This window comes from Thalassophryne amazonica, chromosome 13 (assembly GCF_902500255.1).
Source record: "Thalassophryne amazonica chromosome 13, fThaAma1.1, whole genome shotgun sequence".
Lineage (NCBI taxonomy): Eukaryota > Metazoa > Chordata > Actinopteri > Batrachoidiformes > Batrachoididae > Thalassophryne > Thalassophryne amazonica.
Genome location: NC_047115.1, coordinates 91569905 through 91588683, shown reverse-complemented (window position 1 = coordinate 91588683; position 18779 = coordinate 91569905).

Here is an 18779-nt window from a genome sequence, read left to right as displayed (position 1 = left end):
ATTTTGTTTTTATGGAAGTCGTCCTTGCCACTTTCATTTAAGGCTGATGTCGTTTCTTTTGAAAATGGAAAAATTCAAGTCCACCCTCAGAGGTTCCTCCTGTGGGTTCATTCGCCACGGAAACCCTCTGATTAACTACATGAGGCATCTCTCAACTATGGAAATCTCTCTGGAATGAAACTGGGATGGTCTTGTTCTGGGGGTCTTGGTTGTACTTTGCTGTCTGCCTGACACTGGATCTTTTTTCTTCTTCTTAAAGTGGTTCATTGATGCTCTGGGTGTGCGCGACTTTTAACAGGAGCCTGGAAGCGTGAGCACATAACCCCAATTCTTGCATCTTTGCACTGGCTTCCTATTAATTTTAGAATTGATTTTAAGATTGTATTGTTTGTCTTTAAAGCTTTGAATGGAATGGCCCCTCAATATATCACTGACCTCCTACAAATTTATTCTCCGGCACGTGCTCTGAGGTCTGAGGGCCATTTCCAGCTCGTGGTACCCAAGACGAGACTTAAAACCAGGGGGGACAGGGCTTTTTCTGTGGCTGGCCCCAGACTTTGGAACGCTCTGCCCCTCCATGTCCAAACAGCCCCCACAGTGGAGTGTTTTAAGTCTCGTCTGCAGACCCACTTTTATTCTTTGGTTTTTAACACTGCGTGAGTTGTGTGGTCCTCTGTTTTATTGGTTTTGTTTTTATTTTGGTAGATTTTATTGGTTTTATCTTTTGTATGATGTATGTATTTATTTATTTATCTTGCACATTTTAGTTATTTTATTGTTAATTTTCTTATTTTTAATTTATTTCTTGACTATTGGGGTTTTATCTATCGTGATTCTATTGTATGTGCAGCACTTTGGAACATTTTTGTTGTTAAATGTGCTATATAAATAAAGTGGATTGGATTGGATTGGATATTTTTGTGAGTAAATTTTATGTTTATTTTGTTCTTCCTTTGGTTTCTTTGTTTTTTTTTAGTTGGGTTTTGTTTATTTGTTTACTGTCTCATTATTTGGTTTAAATAACATATATAGATAAAACAAAAAAAAAAAAGAAACCCATGAAATAAAGACACTTTTTCCATCAGAAAAAAAAAAAACACTTCCACTGCCAGGAAAAAAGCTGGAACCATTCATTTATCATGGTCACTCTGGATTTCTGTTTTTCATTCAAACACAAAATGCTGATGCTGTGGAAAGAAGCAAACGTTTTGATCGGGACAGTGCAGCGTGTTTTTCTGCTGCAGCTTGACGGAGTCAGAACTACCCCAAACTTCCTGCAACAGAAGCTCCTCCACTCCTCCACCAGCGCCTCTTCCTCTGCAGGCATCCCAGCTATGTCAGACACTCCGAGGCGGAAACATGCCGAGAATCTGGACGATGAAGGCTGCAGTCCTCCCCCATCCCGTCCCTGTGCTCCTGCTCACTGCTACCTGCTGAGAGGGCGGCGGAGGCCTGATGATTGCGGGCTCTGGGACCTACTGACCTGTGGAGTGAGTGAGCCGCCTCAGCACAGCCTCCTGTGTGCTGTGAGAGCCAACATGATGGAAATAAGATGTTCTTTGTAAACTCATTTAACAGCCATTTTCCAACACGCTCCGCACACGCCTGCAGAGATGTGGTTCAAATTAGACCCCGAGGCATGCAGAGAGTTCTCACTCCTCTCCCCGTCCTCCCCACCGCGCTCAGCAGATTTATTTCATATTTTTGCACAGGATATGACTCACACACATTTGATCTTTTAATTATACAGTGTATGTGACATAATAGAAGAAAAGGGGCGTGTCACACAGTACCGAAGTAAGTGTCACGATGAACAACAACTAAGAAACAATACAAAGATCTGCCAATGGAGAAGAAGACCATATTGTCCTCAATGGTTCAAAGTAGGGCAGCAACTAACAGTTATTTTCATTATCCATTAATCAGTTCAGAATTTTCTTGATTAGTCGTTGGATCCATAAAATATCATAGAAAACAAAAACAGTGAAAATGTCTATCAATGATATCTAGAGCTCAAGATGAAGCCTTCAAATATCCATTCACCTCATGAAATATTCGTTCTATTGAAAGGATGTAAAAACATTCAGTATTTGTTTTATACTCATCATCACTCCTCTTCAACTGCTTATCCGGGTTCAGGTCACGGGGCAACAGCTCCAGCAGTGGACCCCAGACTTCCCTTTCCCGGGCCACATTGACCTCTGACTGGGGGATCCTGAGGCATTCCCAGGTCAGTGTGGAGATATAATCTCTCCACCTAGTCCTGGGTCTTCCCCGGGGTCTCCCAGATGGACGTGCCTGGAACATCTCCCTGAGGAAGCAAGTAGGGGGCATCCTTACCAGATGCCCGAACCACCTCAGCTGGCTCCTTTCAAAATAAAGGAACAGCAGCTCTACTCTGAGCTCCCCACGGATGACCAAGCTTCATGGAGCTTCATTTGTTTTATATTCTGTCTAAAACAGATCCTTGTCATTTGATATTTTATTAATTTATAAACAGAAAAGGGACTTACATTTTGGTGTTTCTCACTGGTGCTCTTACATCAATAGTCCACCACAAACTTTAAATAGGAGTCCAAAATTCTTCTCACTCAACTTGTAAAAACAGCTCAAAAATAATTCTGATGATATACTCCATGATGCCATGCAGTGACTTTGTGTACTTCCAAAAAAAAAAAAAAAAAAAGACAGTGTAATTCCTCAGTCCAACTTCAGACATTTGTCCAGGTTTTCATCCTATCATTGTCCTCTTCATCCTAACAGCTCTTCATGCCTCAAGATGGTTTACAGTGTAGTGGATTTGTTTTTGTTTTTTGTGCGTGTGTTAGAAGAATTAGCACCGTCAATTAGCTCCTTCAAATCGTCGTCCATCAGCAAAACAAATTCTGTCATGTTTAGCTAAATGCTGCCCCCACTGGTGTGTGTGTGGGCGGGGTGCAGCATGCACTGGTACAAAACGTATGGAACCAAATTTGCACACTAAATGGAACCAAATTTTCACGCTAAATGCAACACAACTCAAATGGGATTAATCCATGTCACGTGATATACAAAGCACCAATCAAATGACAAGGATCCACTTAGCTGTTATATAAAAGAAAATGGTTTGTATACTATTTGGACACATTCTGGTCGCGTGCAACCGAAGTACATAATAATAAACAAATAATGAATGTTTATGAGTTCAATGGTATGAATATTTAATGAGGTGAAAGCTGGAACATACCATTCAACGAGGCGAAACCAAGTTGAATGGTATGTTCCAGCTTTCATTGAATTAAATATTCGTTCCATTGAAAGAATGTAAAAACATTCATTATTTGTTTTGTATAATGGCTAAAATAGATCCTTGTCATTTCATATTTTATTAATTTCTAAACAACAGAAAAGTAACTTACATTTTGGTGTTAAATTCAATTCAATTCAATCAATTTTTTTTTATATATAGCACCAAATCACAATAAATAGTTGCCCCAAGGCGCTTTATATTGTAAGGCAAGGCCATACAATAATTATGTAAAACCCCAACGGTCAAAACGACCCCCTGTGAGCAAGCACTTGGCTACAGTGCGAAGGAAAAACTCCCTTTTAACAGGAAGAAACCTCCAGCAGAACCAGGCTCAGGGAGGGGCAGTCTTCTGCTGGGACTGGTTGGGGCTGAGGGAGAGAACCAGGAAAAAGACATGCTGTGGAGGGGAGCAGAGATCAATCACTAATGATTAAATGCAGAGTGGTGCATACAGAGCAAAAAGAGAAAGAAACAGTGCATCATGGGAACCCCCCAGCAGTCTACGTCTATAGCAGAATAACTAAGGGATGGTTCAGGGTCACCTGATCCAGCCCTAACTATAAGCTTTAGCAAAAGGAAAGTTTTAAGCCTAATCTTAAAAGTAGAGAGGGTGTCCGTCTCCCTGATCTGAATTGGGAGGTGGTTCCACAGGAGAGGAGCCTGAAAGCTGAAGGCTCTGCCTCCCATTCTACTCTTACAAACCCTAGGAACTACAAGTAAGCCTGCAGTCGGAGAGCGAAGCGCTCTATTGGGGTGATATGGTACTACGAGGTCCCTAAGATAAGATGGGACCTGATTATTCAAAACCTTATAAGTAAGAAGAAGAATTTTAAATTCTATTCTAGAATTAACAGGAAGCCAATGAAGAGAGGCCAATATGGGTGAGATATGCTCTCTCCTTCTAGTCCCCGTTAGTACTCTAGCTGCAGCATTTTGAATTAACTGAAGGCTTTTTAGGGAACTTTTAGGACAACCTGATAATAATGAATTACAATAGTCCAACCTAGAGGAAATAAATGCATGAATTAGTTTTTCAGCATCACTCTGAGACAAGACCTTTCTAATTTTAGAGATATTGCGTAAATGCAAAAAAGCAGTCCTACATATTTGTTTAATATGTGCTTTGAATGACATATCCTGATCAAAAATGACTCCAAGATTTCTCACAGTATTACTAGAGGTCAGGGTAATGCCATCCAGAGTAAGAATCTGGTTAGACACCATGTTTCTAAGATTTGTGGGGCCAAGTACAATAACTTCAGTTTTATCTGAGTTTAAAAGCAGGAAATTAGAGGTCATCCATGTCTTTATGTCTGTAAGACAATCCTGCAGTTTAGCTAATTGGTGTGTGTCCTCTGGCTTCATGGATAGATAAAGCTGGGTATCATCTGCGTAACAATGAAAATTTAAGCAATACCATCTAATAATACTGCCTATGGGAAGCATGTATAAAGTGAATAAAATTGGTCCTAGCACAGAACCTTGTGGAACTCCATAATTAACTTTAGTCTGTGAAGAAGATTCCCCATTTACATGAACAAATTGTAATCTATTAGACAAATATGATTCAAACCACCGCAGCGCAGTGCCTTTAATACCTATGGCATGCTCTAATCTCTGTAATAAAATGTTATGGTCAACAGTATCAAAAGCAGCACTGAGGTCTAACAGAACAAGCACAAAGATGAGTCCACTGTGTCCACAAATTGCTGCTAAAGTCCAACACGAACTTTAAATAGGAGTCCAAATTGTGAGTCTGGTGATGCTGTGCACTGACTTCGTACTTCCATTTAAAAAAAAGACTTTGTGTAGTTCCTCAGTCCAGCCAAAAATCACGTCAGCTTTTCAGCTTTTCCTCTGAACAGCTCTTCATGCATCCAGACGGCTTACAGTGGAGTGGATTTGTGTGTGTGTGTGTGTGTGTTACAAGAACTAGCACTGTCAATTAGCGCAAACAAATCGTCATCCCGCTTGTGTCGTTGTCCCACAATTTTGTGTGCCAATGAATAAACTCGTAGACACGGAACATTTCAAAATTTTCTTTGTGCACTGGCACACAGCCTCTCATAGTTTATCATGAGTTTACCATGAGTTTACGATGAGTTTACTCATTGGGACGTAAGATGCCAGTGCAAAGATTAAATTCATGCAAGTGAAAGTGGCTAAACACTGAGTGGTTGTGTTCCTCCTTATCTCATGAAACTTGTCGAGCCTTATGTGCCGACACGTTTTGTTTTCTCAGGGTTTTACAACCTTTGTTTACCATAGTCCATCTTTATGGGACAGTTTTCCAGCTAATAAAACACAAGCAAACTCTCAAGTCTTTAAATCTGGACTTAAACCTGTTTTGGTATATATTTGGTATAGATCTGAGCAAAATGCTTGAAATTAATTGTACTTTCATTCTTTTCTGGGTGCTTCAATTGAATGCAAGTTTTTTTTTTTTGCACTGTTCATGTCACTTGTGCATTAATTTTGTGGTTTTCAATGTCTAGCCTGTTAATGTATTTTAAATTGTAACATATTTTCATTGTATGGTATGAAAGTGCAGAGAAATACATTTGATTTGATTGTGAACAATGTTAAAATAGCTTTTAAAAATCAGAATCAGAATCAAATTTATTGCCAAGTAAGTTCTCACATACAAGGAATTTGAGCTGGTGTCACTGCTGCATAAACAACATTCTAATCCAATTACATTTTTTCCACAAATGTGATTAGTTATCGTGTGAGATTTCAAACCATAAAATATCGTGTAAATGGTGGCAAAATATTAAAACCATTTCGCATTTGATGTATTAGTCCGTGCCCTGACCTCACTGCTACGCAGATGTAAATAATTGCACTGTCACCTCGGGGCAACAGAAACTAGTGCAGTGAGGAAGATGTGGAGCTGCTTGGATTTAATGGATTTAACTGGATTGATTGATGGATTTATTGTGGATTTAACTCAATGTAGCTGATGAGGTGGAGAAATCTGTGGGTCTTCTCACAGAATTTCCAGTTTGGCATGAACACGTTGCTGCAACGGTAAGCTTTGATGAGCCAACCACACCCTTTCTCAACGATTCGCTGACCGAATTACTTACAGAAAAATAAACCATGCAGATGTTGGAATTGGATGTGAATGGGAATAACCCCATTGTGTCTGATGATTTGCAGACATTAATGCTGGATTACGGTTGCCAATAGCCGTTTTAGTGGTGACGCATTAGCAGAGCCGGTAAAACTCAATTTACGACAGTAAAATCCAGCATTAACATCCGCAAATTATCAGACACAACAGGGTTATTCCCCAACTAAAAATAAAAGGAAAAAATGATTCTGTAAGAAGTAAAGGAGTCAAATAGACAAATAGGCAAACCTATCGTCACTTTCAGATATAATGTAGTGGAATGGGGCTGTGCAAAGGCATGCAGATGTGCAGTACCTTTCAGTGCAGGCCCTGTCCCTTTTTTCTGTGATAACGTCTGATTTTATTGGTGTTGATTTCCACTTAGATTAATCATGGCAAGTATTATTTTACAGAGCTCATTCTCCAGTAATCATTCACTTCAAAGATTTGAGTGGTTTGGACAAACATGTTTGCTGATTTTGATGCCTATGCACATGAACAAAGGTCCAATTCTTTAGGGTCCAATTTTTGTTCCTGGCTTCTAAGTGTTATATTTCAACTGCTTATGTCTAAAGTCTATGGAAAAATGACTACATTCAGCACAAATTTTAATTTTATTTTTTTTTAACGTTCTAGAAAGTTCTAAAAGTTTCTTGAAATTTCTAGATAATTCTGGAAACGTCTAGAAAATTCTGGACAGTTCTAGCAGTTAAAGAATATTCTAGAAGACTACTCAGTAGTAGTGAAGGCGAATCGAGAATATTCTTGAAAACAGACAAATTTCAAAATATCATTGTTCTGATCACAGAAGCAAAGTTTCTGTGGAATAACAGCTATTTTCTATTTATTTAAGGCATAACAGGTTAGGAAAACACACTGTGTACCCAGGAACAAAACAACAATAAAAATTTGTTACATAGTGTTATTGGTTACTTACAAAGACACAATATGGTCATATGCTGTGCTTTGCTGGACTTATCTCATATGCATGTGCCTGAGTGTTGAGAAACTTTGTGGCAGGAGAGGGCCAAAGAGATGCCCACGCGTCACCTGGCCATGGCAGATAGATGGAGACTTTCAAGAGGAAGATCCAACCTTCTCAAGTTTGGTGATAATTGGTTTAAGTACCAGCAGCATGGTGGATTAGTGGTTAGCACTGTTGTTTCACAGCAAGAAGGCCATGGGTTTGATTCCCACCTGGTGCCTTTCTGTGGAGTTTGCATTTTCTCCCCGTGTCTGCATGGGTTCCCTCTGGGTCCTCTAACGTCCTCCCACATCTAAAGCTTAGGTGAATTGGAAACTTGGAATTGACCATATGTGTTAGGCATGTGAATCTCATCACTGACAACTAGGGATGCACCGATAACAAAAGTAAGTACGAGTACATACATTTTGGTACTTATCGATACAGAGTACCGATATAAATACTTAATGATACCATTACAGTTTTATGATGACTTTGAAAACATGTTTTATTCATGAGTTGTTCCTTACGTTTTGACTGTAACTGCTACCAATGTCATTTGCTTTGTTTTTATTCACAAACATTTCACTTAAAACATGTAACTTTACTTTTTGACTACAACAAATTGTCCTTTAACATTAACCGTGTGTTTCTTGACAAACATGACACTGCCAGACAGCTCAATGAAATGTAACCTGTGGACTTCAGCACTACAACATATACAACACCAGGAACAGAACTGAAACTGTTCGTCACTAACTTTACTTATTTATGTCTGTGAGGACTACAAGCCTTTTTTGAAAATATAAGGGACAGATTCATTTTGATGAAAAGAAGCTTCTCTGTGTTATCAGCTCTTTTTTATCTACAATGTGAGACACTGAGCTAAACAGCCTTTCGCTCTCCACACTATTAACTTTTAATTAAATATGTACAGGTAACATACACAAATACAAACCGTAAATTAGTTTTTTTTCCAAAGGTGGAACACGTAATATTGATGAGCACGGTGTGTTGCGCAGCATCTCTGTGACACACAGAGGCAAAACGGAGTAATTTTAAAATTATTTTATTTTTTTCTTTGCAGATGATGGGATAATTTCCTCACGTTCAGACAGAATAGCCTGAAGCCTGTGGTAAATGAGCCGTTAAGGAGGAGCAGCAACTCAACTTCTTGCCCAAATTGCGGCTTGTGGAGGTGAGCAAAGGTTCCGAACGCAGTGCCATGGATATTCTGCAAATGGATTACACCTGTAGTGGACTGAGCCGGTCTGCCATCAGCCTGAACACCCACACCAAGGGCTGAAACTCACCAACCTCATGGACAATCTCCGCTACTGAAACCATGATCTGAGTTCTGACAGGAACTGCGGCGCAGAGTGCCGAACTCACGGAGGAACTTTTTTCAGCCACATGAGTAGCGTTGGGTATTGAGAACCGGTTCTTTTCGGGTATCGTTAAGAAATTATTCAATCCACCGACATCAATAGGCTTTTTGCTTAATGATTCCCTTATTGGTCCTTCAGAGCAGCCATTGTTTTTGAGGGTGTTTGTCTGGAAACTGATTATTTCTCTGTGTTGATTCCAGACCCTGCAACGGCTCTGTAATCAACCATTTCTGCAGCGCGGCTCTGCTCTGAACCTTGAACCGATGAAGCAGTGCTCCGATCCACTGCTTCGTTGGTTCTTTACTTCCCTCCTCTTCAGAAGCGGCAACTCCGGTTCTTATCCCCTTTCAAAGCCATTAAGTTATGTCAATCATGAGTCATTTTTGTGTGGATTAAAATGACTAACTGGGACTCCTGTCTTGTTACGAGAAAGAAACGAGAATCGCCCTCCGTTCCGTTGCTCCTAACGCTGTGCCGCTCTCTACTGAGTCAAGTTACAAAGATAGAGTCCGCTTGGAATTAATGACCTCAAAGTGAATCGCTGTTTAAATCAAATGACACCTCTTTCCAAATGTTGTAATACAAACAATAAACTGCAATCGATCAAAATGTTTTTTCCTCCCAAAATGAGATGTCCTGCGCTGACGTACAGCAGCCCAAGACTGTATGGCTGCAGACCTGCAGACTCCAGCAGCCATTTGAGTTCAGCTCAGATGTATGGAAAGACATTCATGCCATTAATGTCTGAAAGGAAATGCTTTTGACAAAAACTACAGATTTTGTTTATTTCTATTTATGTCCAGAGATCAAGGATCCAGTGACCAGTTTCATGTTTAGACTCAATAAAATGTTGTTGACATAGAAAAACTGTAAAGCCTACTTTTAGTACACAGAAAATTCACAGGAGTATCGATAAGGGGAATCGATAAGGAATCAAATCGATAAGCGGAATCGATAATGGTATCGATATCGATAAAATCTTATCAATACCCATCCCTACACATGAGGAATTAAATATTTTCAGATGTTGTTTTCTAAACTCAGGAGGCTTTGTGTAGTTTGTTATTCTTCAAGATCATATGATGATGAATTCCACTGAAACCAACAGGTATGACTTTTTATTTATTGTGTGTGAATTTATTCCACATGATGGACTGCGGCTTTCAGCCAATTAATGGACAGCATTGACGGATGTATTTGACGTATGAGTAAATTACATGAAAGCCTGTAAAAATCCATAAATTAGCCACATCATTGTTATGCCGCAGTGTTCAAAACATATGAAAAAATAGCGGGTATAGTCCAGAAATTTCTGAGCGTGAGCGTGAAAATCCCACATTGAGAGGCTGAGAGGTTGACATCACACTGCTGTAAAGTGGTATCGAGTCACGGAGTATCTGAGATATTTTCTGATTACAAGTACGAGTAAATGAATACAGTATCGGGCTGATACCCAATACTGGAATCTGGATTGGTGCATCCCTACTGACAACGATTTAATATGCACCTCGATACACTACTGGCAATACGATACATATAGCGATACATGACGATACTGATGATACGATGCGACAATTCACCTCTGTTCCCGATTCTATGTAATTTGATATGTATTTGTTGGTGATTCAATTCCTAACAATCTATATGATGCGATTTGGTGCGATACGATTCTGGATGGGTATTGATCAGATTTTAGCAATATCGATGCCATCAATTCTGCTTATCGATCTGATTCTTTATCGATTCCCTTATCAATACCTCTTGTGAATTTTCTGTGTACTAAAAGTAGGCTTTACAGGTTTTCTATGTCAAGCAACATTTTATTGAGTCTTAAAGTAAATAAATCTGTACATGGTCATTGGATCCTTGCTCTCTGGATATAAATAGAAATAACATCTGTAATTTTTGTCAAAAGCATTTCCTTTCAGATATTAATGACACAAATGGAACCTCATAGCCTCTGAGCTCAGCTCTTCAACTGGTTGCTGCATGTCAGAATGTAATTCTGACATGTAATTTATTGTTTGTATCATAACATTTGGAAAGAGGTGTCATTTAATTTATAAAGGCAATTCGCTCTGAAGTTATTAATTCTGACCGAAATCTGTGTGACTCTTTGGACCTGCATACTTATTCCCACAAAACAGAGGATATTATTATTATTAATATTATTATTATTATTATTATTATTATTTCCCAAACTGTCCGTGGTGCATTCAATGTGCCTCAGAATAAATCAATGCAAGCGGGCAGCGAGCGATGCAACATGATTCAACCCGTCAATTGAATCGATGCACACTGAATGAATCTATGCACTTGCATTGTACACGTTTCTATCTAGATACCGATTTGTATTGGTATTAATCTCCACATGCCTAGTATGTGTGTGTAAGAAAGACACCTTTTTTTGTGTGTGTCCCAACAACCAAGAAGCCCAGATGGATCAGACTTGGTGGGAATATAATCTGGACAGATACGCAGAGGAGATTAGATTTTGGAATAGTTTGGTCAAATGTAAAATATCAAGCTGAAAGTAAACATGGTCTGAAAAATGTCTCCTTTTTGTATATCTCATCAACCAACAAGCCTGGAGAGATAAACAGAAGCATATATTTTAGTTGATTGGTATAAATGACTTCATAATGAATCCTGCTAACACGTAGGGTAGCATGGTGGAGAAGCGGTTAGTGTGCTTGATTCCTGGTTCAAAACCATCCTTACCCATTCTCCATGTAATGTGGAGTCACCTCAGGAAGGGCATCCGGTGTAAAAATTGTGCCAAATCAACATGATGGTCCGTACTGGAAGTGAAGCCCGAAGACCTTATTTTCTTTCAATTTTGCAGTTATCACCTTCTGTGTAAAGTAAATTTTTCCTCTAAATGAAGATTTGTTGTGATGTACGTGATCTCATGTCTTGAACACAATAAGACTTTAATGAGTCAATTCAGACAAAGGAGAAAAGGAGGCTTGCTTGTTGATTAGTGCGCCTGCACAGCGTGTTAAATTTCCATTTCAGCAGGAGGGGAGCGTAATGAGAGTGGAACCCTCGATGTGTTCTCATGTCATTCTGGCTCTAGAGCCTTCCAATAAGCCACCCTGATGATTTCCATCCACAGTGACAATCTGTATGTTCATCTCAGACGCTGATGGTGAGCTATTAGCCTGTCGCTTTCTTTTGCTTTCACTCCATTTGCTGTAAAAGCTGCTGGCACAGGAGGGATTAAGAAAGAAAAGAACGCAGATGAAGAGGGACAGTGACAGGCTGATGGATGCCATTGAGTCCATCCAGCCCTCGGTCAAAGGCTCGATGAGCTTTCTTTTAAATCGGGATGCCAGTTGTAAATAGACTTCTGCAGCAGAAGGAAAGAGCGAGCCACAGACAGAGTGAGAGAAAAGCAGTGGGGGGTATTTTGTACAACCCTTAAAAAATGAGTCAAACTCTCCTTCCTCACCTCTCTTTATTTGGAGCCAAGCTGTCAGCTCCACTGTCAAGTGATGGCTTTACTGGTGGAGGCGGAGGTGAAGAACAGACATAGATCTTTCCATTCTCAGGCCAAACCTCTGCATCCTAAAAAAAGCCTTCTTAGTGGCCCGACTCAAAGCCTTTACCCTTTCTTGTTTAACAAAAAAACAAGGTGTTAGCATTGGAATGGAGGGAAAAATAGACTCTCACGTGTCCATTTCAGGTGCCTTAAACTAATGCAGGAGACCTATCATCATCATCATCATCACCATCACCATCACCATCATTATCATCATCATCACCATCATTATCATCATCATCATCACCATCACCACCATCATCATCATCACCATCATTATCATCATCATCATCACCATCACCACCATCATTATCATCATCACCATCATCGCCATTATCATCATCACCATCATTATCATCATCATCATCACCATCACCATCACCACCATCATTATCATCATCACCATCATCGCCATTATCATCATCACCATCATCATCATCACCATCATCGTCATTATCATCATCACCATCATTATCATCATCACCATCATGATGTCATTATCATCATCACCATCATCGTCATTATCATCATCACCAACATCACCATCATCACCATCATCACCATCAGCAGCATCTCTATCTTATTAAAGTTCTGAATTAATAACATAAAATGCTGCATAAAAAACTCGACGTGTCATTTAGGAGGCCAACATCCTACAGTATCACTGACAAAATATGTGAATTCTTCATCAGCATCTCATAATTTCAAAGCTTTTTTAAATCATGTAGCTTTGCTAAATCCAACTATAATACACAAATTTGGCCTTCTTTTTATAAGTTGCTTGATAGGCATGAACATCATGGGCTGTGGCTTCAATATATATATATATATATATATATATATATATATATACACACACAGTGGTGGGCACAGCTAGCTTTGAAAGTTAGCTTTGATAACCGTTAATCCGCTAACTGAAAAGTTAAGTTTTATAAAGCTAAACTAATAAACCCCTAAATGCTAAATGCTATCAGTTTAGCTAAATGCTAAACTGATAACTTTTAGCATTGAGTCAAGTATGCTGCCAGCTACTGACACAACAATGAGCCAGCGTTTCTGTCCCAGATCAGCCTTCTCTCAGCAAAAAAGACCTGGTGACCAGACAGAAGGAAGGGGGGCAAAAAAGTTTTGACTTATGGTTAAAATTTTAAACAAACTAATTCCGGACAAGTCATTGAAATTAGCATCACCTCTGTCATTTTTACAAAGTGAAAATATCAAGTATATGTTTTAGTCTTAAAGTAATGCACTAATTTGGAAGCTTTTAGCATTTACAGACACACATGCCAAAAGGAATTATGGGAAAATGAGTTTCCTGTCATCGCTGGGTGTCGGTATATGTAAAAACAAACACACAAGTTACTGTAACGTGTGTTGGTTTTTACAAATAAATCTGTATTTGTAAATATGTCATTCTTTCATTTGTAAAAAAGGCAATTTGAAAACTGAAAATTCTGTTTGTTAAGTGATTCAGTGCCTGACTCCACCTAACTTGGGTGGCTTGGGTGTGGGCATTAAAAATTATAGTGCCACCTATTGGTGCAGTTCCACCAATTTTTTTCACTGTGGTTCTAACAGAGGCCATCCATAAACATGTCAGATTTCATGCTATTCGGTTATTCCATCGAACCCACGCGAAGTACTCCTCCAAGGCATGTACCCACCAAATATGAAGTTTTTGTGAGCAATAGGTACAAAGCTATGTTGTGGCGAAGGATTTGACAGTTGTGACCACTGGTGACCTTCAAAACTTGGTCAAGGTCACTGGGCTTTGAACCCATGCGAAGTCCTCCTCCAAGGCATGTAGCCACTGAATATAAAGGATGGACGGACGGGCAACCCGGATGCTATATGCCCTGCCTCGCGGTGCAAGTGCCGCGCGGGGCATAAAAAATGAAAGTTTCTGGTTCAGTGTTTCAGAGTCGTGAAGGAGAGAACATTTTGACACCACTCTGGCCTTTCTCTGTCAAAAATCCTGAGATTAGTTCGCAATGGCCTATTTTGCATATTTCGAAATTTTTCAAAAAAATATATCAAGGCATCTGTATGCACCACTCTGCATTTAATCATTAGTGATCGATCTCTGCTCCCCTCCACAGCATGTCTTTTTTCTGGTTCTCTCCCTCAGCCCCAACCAGTCCCAGCAGAAGACTGCCCCTCCCTGAGCCTGGTTCTGCTGGAGGTTTCTTCCTGTTAAAAGGGAGTTTTTCCTTCCCACTGTAGCCAAGTGCTTGCTCACAGGGGGTCGTTTTGACCGTTGGGGTTTTAAATAATTATTGTATGGCCTTGCCTTACAATATAAAGCGCCTTGGGGCAACTGTTTGTTGTGATTTGGCGCTATATAAAAAAATTGATTGATTGAATTGATTGTGCCGTATAGCAGTGGAACGATATCATTCCATTGATTGCAACAATCTAACATTTTTCTATGTGTGACTGAAATTTCACAAGTTATTAGAAGTTTTTTCTAAGAGGTGATTTATCATCATCTTTAGTCTGACAGTAAAACAGCACCTTGTAGGACTCTCAGTGAAAATCTACATGAAATTTTGAGCAATTTGTACCTTTGAAATTCAAAGACATGGTGCTTTACTGCACCATCTATTGGCACAGTTCCACTAAATTTGCCATGTTAACTCTAACACAGACCATGCATATACCTGCCCAATGTCAAGGTGTTCGGTGATCCCATTAATGAGAAAATGCATCATGAAATAAAGAGCATCATACATACTGTAGGTGAAACTCAAAGCCATAAAAATTGCAAAAAGAGCAACAAATTTTAAGGTTTTCGATCCTATTACCGAGAGTCACAAATCAGAGAATGTTTTGACACCAATCTGACCTTTTTACATCAAAAATCCAGAGACAAGTTCATTTCGGACCAATTTCGCAAATTTGGTTCCTAATTATACAGAACTTTTGGACTTAAAAATATTGTAAACAGAATATTTGACTCACTTTTGAAGAAACTGTAAGATCTGGCACTTCCATATTGGCTTCATTTTTCAGCAGCTTGCTGTTTGCTTACACTCAGTAAAAAGCAGCACACGGCGCAGTGCACGCGTCATAGTTTCAATTTTGCTGTGGTTTTCTTCCTCCCTGGGTTTGTATGTAGCACCAACATAGGCTTGGTCATAAGATGGTCCTGATGTGAAATGAGAAGACCGTTCCTGTTCCTCCTCCTCGTACTTCTCCAACCACCCAAAGTGATCAGCTGCTTCAAATCAGGGAACTGTGGTGGATGACAGCTGCTCGCCTCAAAGATCTGGGGCCTCATGTACAAAGTGTGCATACGCACAAAAACATGGCATACGCCGTATCCACGTCCACGTGCAGATGTATCAAAAGTGACTTGAGCGTGGACATGTGCAGTGTGTCACGCAAAAATCCTGGCTGCCGTACGCACGTTTCTACTATTCTGCCATGTCCGACATGTACAGGTGACACAGGGAGCCGTAAACAGTGTGAAAACAAGAAGTCATCAGTGATGTGCACATCAGAACATTTATAACACACCCACGTGTTTGCATTTATTTGGATGATATAAAAGCATGTGCAAAGTGATGCGTAAAATGGCACTAACAGTGGCTGCGTTAATTGTTGTTAAAGCACCTTGCAAATGGTATAATCTGATGTGAGAGTGTATTCAGGAAACATGAGGATTTACTTACAAATGAGGACAACTGGCTCATAAACCGATATCGATTACCAAGGCCACTGTTACTGGAGTTTCGTACAGAACTGTGGTTGGCCCAGAGTGCAATACGGCGAGGAGCCAGGCGTTGTCTGTGGGCACACAGGTGCTGACCACCTCTATGGGCACCTGTGGGGCTTGTGCTACACTGTAAATTATACTGTAGATGACTGGAAATTACGTGGAGACAGTTTATTCGGTACTCTGTTAAACGGATTAATCATGAAACTGGAAAAAAAATGTTTGTGAAAGCTACGGAGCTTGTGTGTGTTAGGCCGACACGCACAAGAGTGCATTCACAATTTACACACGTTTATCAACAAATATGGAACACAGGAAGCCTGTTAAGAAGCTCCACAGCTCACCATCAAGCAAAAGAAAAAAACCCTAAATAATAAACATATTTGAATGCACACATGCCCAAATGTGTCCGCGCTGGTTTACATTCAGATAAATTACACAAATACAGTATTTACACACCTTAACTGCCCCTTGTTGGATTAATAAAGTTGTTTGACTGATTGAGCAGCTGCCATCACACACTGTGCCAAACACCAGCCTGATGCGCATTTGCGTATCACATATGATGTGAACATGTGTGCAGTCAATAGCTCCGATTACATGGAAACTGGCTCTCGCTACAAATTGTGCTTTAATATTGGAATGGGATGTACCTGGATGACATTTGGATGATTGCGTTCCACACAGCTGGCATGGCTCTGCTCAAGGTTGACTGGCATACTCCTGACCGTTCGGCCAGCTCACACTGAAATGCCCATTCCAAGGAAGCACAATGTGTTCAGCACCTGTGTGGGCACAGACACCCACCTGGCTTGTCGTCGTATTGCGCTCTGGGATGGCTGCAGTTCTGCGCACAACTCCAGTAACAGTGGCCTATAATCAAAATTGGTTTATGAGCCAATTATTGTAATTTACAAGTAAATCCTCGCGCTTCCTGAATACACGCTCACATCAGATTGCACCATTTGGAAGGTCCTCTGATGCTAACGCAGCAACTATTAGTGCAATTTTATGCATCACTTTGCGTAATGCATAAATCCATCTATATAACTGCAAACACGTGAGTGTGTTAATTGTTCATCAGTGTGTCTCTGATGTGCACATCACTCTGATGACTTCTTGTTTTCACACTATTAACGGTTCCCAGCATCACCTCTATGTGTCATCAGTGGAACAATAACTGTAGAAATGTTCGTACGACAGCCAGGATTTTTGCGTGATGCACCGCACATTTCCACGGTCATTTCACTTTTGATACATCTGAACGTTGGCGTGGAGACGTACTCCATGTTTTTGTGCATAAGCACACTTTGTATATGAGGTCCTTGGTGTTCATGTGAGGCAGCAGGATGGATCGGTGGTTAGTAGTGTTGCCTCACAGCTTGCTTCCAACGTGGTCCTTTCTGTGTGGAATTTGCAAGTTCTCCCTGTGTTCACGTGGGTTCCCTCCAGGTTCTTCCTCCTCCAAAGACATGCATGTTAGGTGAAGTGGTGACTCTAAACTGGCCGTAGGTGTGAGTCTGACTGAGTTTGTCATGTTTCTGGTTTGGGACAGACTGGTGGCCCGTCCAGGGTCTACTCCATCTCTCCCCCATTGACCACTAGGATGGGCTCCACTGCCCCCACCCCCATGATCCTTATTTGGAGCAATTGAGTTTGATAAATGGGTGGGATGGATGTACTCGTACCAGGTTACTGCACACTCAACTGATTATGGAGCTGCTCTTGCTCCTGCTCCTATCAAAAAAAAAAAACAACAAAAAAAAACAATTAAACTGGTTCTCCTTCCTTAACTGTACCTTACCTGTTCAAAAACTCAACAAATTCCCAAATGTATTTTCACATACATCACACAGTTAATGATTCCCAAACTGACAACCATAAATTACAATCATTAGATTTAGAGACTCTTTTTTTTGGTGATTTGTCAATATACTGCTTTAAAAAGCAAAAGAGAGATGTGAAAGCTATTAAAACTGGCCCTGTTGGTCCACACTGGTGCCCTAACCTTAAAGTCTGGAACAGTTACAATGGAGACGATGGGAGTAGGAAAGACATCTAATGTCACCTGTTTTCTGGCAGCTCTGTGTTTTATTATATATATTTTTTCATGCACTGTGTCTTGAATGTGCACTGTACACTCGTGGGCTGGGGAGCGATGCTTATGTGTAAAGGCCTTTTTAGACTTCTACTCTGTAAGTCTGCGGCAATGCAATCACTTTAACACAGTCGTGAACCTTTTGAAGGTCTTTGTCGGAGTTGGTGGGCGTTGTAATGCAATTCATCACCAGAGCAGTAGGGGGCATGACATTTTTCGTGAAGTCTGGCCTTCTTGCATGAAAGTTGCTGACGATGATGCCAAAACAGTGAGAATCTTGAAATGATGTTGTTAGCAGACCAATCACAGCCCGTGCGGACTCGGTCATCTCAAGGTGTATTTACAATGTTTGGGAGGTGCACGTCAGGCTACAGAGAGGGGGGCTCGGAGGGGTTTCACAATGACACAGAGGGGTTTGCGTGTGGATACAGAGCAGCATAAATTGGGTTTGAGCCATTCACCTCCCTTTCTTGCTCTCTACTCTCTCGTTTCATTGTATCATAGCAGTGGAGCAGCAAATAGAAACCCCTCTTTTGGTAAAGAAAATGGAGCTGCTCCCCCTCCCGCTCCAGCTGGATAAAAAAGGAACCCTCTCTTCTTTTGCTCCAGCAAAACGGAGCTTGCACCTATTTCATGCTCCTGTCAGGAGGGTTCTGTAAAGCT